This window comes from Pygoscelis adeliae, unplaced genomic scaffold, assembly GCF_000699105.1.
Source record: "Pygoscelis adeliae isolate BGI_AS28 unplaced genomic scaffold, ASM69910v1 Scaffold268, whole genome shotgun sequence".
Classification (NCBI taxonomy): Eukaryota; Metazoa; Chordata; class Aves; order Sphenisciformes; family Spheniscidae; genus Pygoscelis; species Pygoscelis adeliae.
Genome location: NW_008825262.1, coordinates 75101 through 78333, shown reverse-complemented (window position 1 = coordinate 78333; position 3233 = coordinate 75101).

The following is a 3233-nucleotide window of genomic DNA, read 5'->3' as shown; positions in this document are numbered from 1 at the left end:
CAACCCAGCCCGCGCCCCCGCCGTGCCGGCTGCCGCCTGCCTCAGCCCTGTCCATGGTCCAGTGTCTGCCCTGCGGCAGCTCCCTCAGCGCACCCCAGGAGCTGCCCTGCGTGCTCTGCAGTTCGTATTAGCAGTGGCCCGGGCAGCTCAGGGGGGGTGAAGGCAGGCGTGAGCGAGTGGTGATCCTGGCTGGTCCCACCCCGCTGCGGTGCAGGGGGATGCGGTGAGCCCCAGGGTTGGGAACCGGCAGTCCTGCTTGCCTTGGGCTAGCCGCCTGGCCTCGGGCAAGCCCCTTGCCTCCTGCGCCAGACTTGGCAGGTGAGCTGTGCTGGCTGGAGCACGCAGGGAGCTCGCCCTGGGGCCTCTTGCGGGTCAGACAGGGAAAATGACCCAGGGAAGTGTCCCCTGCTGCACCGTGCCCCGGCTTTTCTTCTCCCATGGCAGGCGGGGCATGGGACAGGAGAGGGGCAGTGCACGGAGCCCCAGGGGATGCTGCCCAGGGCCCGGTGACGGAGGTCCCCGTCACCCACAAGCAGCACTGCCAGGGGAGAAGGGAGACCTTCGCCACACCACCTGCCGCCCAGCGCTGCCGCATCCCTGCACGGGTGCCGTCCCGGCAGCGCCATGGGCAATGCCGTTAGGCCCCGGGGGATGAAGGGATGGCCATGCGCTCCCTGCTCTGCCCCCATCGCTTTCTGCCCTGGCCCCGTGTGCCCTCTTCACCACGTGTCTCGTCGTGTGGCTTCCCCCTCTCCCACGGCCTTTCCTGCCCAGGGAGGGCTGGACTGAGGCTGCCTGCCCCCGTGCACCCCTACGCCCACGCTGGATGGATTTCCCCGTACAGTGCCGGTGGGGAGCCGGCCGCAAGGCTGGTTCCCCGGGACCGCCTGCTGCTCAAAGCTGGGCTGTGAGCGGCTCCACGCGGGACTGAGCTGGCAACTTTGCGGCCAAAGGCCTCTGACTGTTGCACATGACCAGTCTTGCATCTGCCTTTCATTTCTTTCATGCACTATCCTTGGATTGCAACTTGCCAATGCATCTGTATGTACATAGCTGTACACAACAGAGAGAATCTCTACAAATATATATATACACACAGGAGGCGCTGTTATCGGTCGTGACTATAGTTTTGGGTTTGCGCCTTCTGATGGGTTTCTTTTGCCAAACACTCTGCTGAGTGTCGGATGTTTTTATTGCTCTTTGTACGGTTAAACAAACAAAAGAACAACAAAATGCAAACTTTGCACTCGATGCTTTTGTGCTGCTGCCTGCTGGAGGGGCAGGACAGGGGCCCTCATCTCTGCTCTGCCTGTGCATCTGTGCAGGGGGATGAAAAGGCTCCTGTGTGCCTGGGGCTCGGTCCCGCTGTGGCAGCAGGTTTGCTTTGGGTGCTGAGGGAGCCCAGGGCAGCCTGCGCTTCCGCAGCTCAGTCCCCGGGAGCTGCTGCAGAGCCAGGTGCAGGCAGGGCAGTGCTGGGGGCGGGAGAGTGGCCGGTGCTGCCTGAGTCTTCGCGCACCGAGATTTCAGGGGTGCTCCGTGGGCACTGCGGGGGCTCCAGCTGTGCTACAGGGAGCTGCGCCCTGCCGACTTCCCTACCTCTGCTCTGTAGAGAGCTGGGGACGGTGGCTGCTTGGGGCACGGCAGGTGAGGCTCAGCAGGCTCCAGCGGAGCCCAGGGTACGCACCGGGTGATCGACACCCGTAACCGGGCTGCTCTCCGGCTTAGTAATCCAGCAACGCCACGCAGCGCGACTGGGGCACAGTTAATAGGCACATCCATCAATTTACCCACCGTGGAGACATGAGGGTGAGGGGAGCTCTGAGAGCCGCCCTCAGTTGTGCCTCTCCCAGCTGCCCTTCCACCCGGGCCGCCGAATGCCTGCGCATCCCAAATCTGCACACAAGCAAGGTCTGGCCAGCACACCGCCCCTACGCACGTACGGAGACTACCTCTTTCCTGGGCTAATGTTGCCTGCCCGCCCTGCCTTACCCACTCCCCAGTGACCCCACCTCACTCAGCCTACTGCTGCTCTGAGCAGCAGGGTGACAGTGAGCAGCACCAGCAGTCTCAGCTCTTCCACGTGCCGCCTGCCTGGCCCGGGCGCTGCGCCCTGCACACCTCGCTGTGTGCCTGCGGGGTTAACTCTGTGGAAAACTCCCGCCTCCCCGCGGGCACCTCTCCCTCCCTGGAGGAAGGGTAGGAAAATCCAAAGCTCCAGTGACACCGTCCTACAGCGGCCGGGCTTGCGCTGGGGGGTACAGCCCGGCCAGGCTGCAAACTGTACCTGGCCCATGGCAAGGAACAGCTTTGCCGTTGCAGAAAGGAGCAGCTCTCTGGAGGAGGACGCGCGGCTATCTACCCACCCAGCTTCAGGAGTCAGCCTGACCGAGGGTTGAATACAGCCATAGGCAAAGGGGATGGGGGACCCACAGGTTGGCAGTTTGGGGACGCCTCTGGGAGAGTCGCTGGCAAGAAACTCTTGAGGAAGGCAGGCACTGTGGGATCACGGAGGACAGCCCCACGGGACACGACGAAGATGAGTTTTCATCACCGCAACGGACCGAGGGCAGTGACTGCAACACCCCCCCAGCCCCGGGGTTCAGAGATCCTCCAGAACCAGGGATGGTCACTTTTACAGACCACATAAATTTCCTTTGTCCAGGTGGGATTAGAGATGTTGAAGAGCAAGAAAGCAGGTCGGGAGATGGCGGGGGGCCTTCCCTGTGCTGGGGAGACCTCTGCTCAGTGCTGTGCAGAGAGCCACGGGGAACTGCTGGGGTGCCTCGGTGGGAGCCCAGAGCCACTGTACCTGCGATGCCGCCTACTTCCCTGGCCGGGATGTAAAGAGGGGGGACCTGGAAAAGGGGAGAGCCTGGGGCAGTGAACTCTGGGGAGCTGAGGGGTATGAAGGGCAGCACCGGGAGAGCCGGAGCCGGGGCAGGGGAGGGTCTGGCAGAAGTGGCCTCAGGCTGTGCCTGGTCAAGAAGAAACTTTCTCCTGGGACACAGGACGGCTGCCTCAGTGTTTCTTGCAGATGCCTCTGCAGTGGCTGCCTGGGGACACTGCTCCTGTTTCTCTGCTCGTATTAAAGGGCCCGTGAAAGGGGGCGAGGAACCTGCCCTCCCTGGAGGGCAGCCAGCTCTGCTGGCAGGTGCCGAGGAGGCAGCGGGCAGGACAGCTCTGCGCAGGGAGAAGGAGGCAGGGAGAGGGGAAAGCATTGCTCCGAGGGAGAG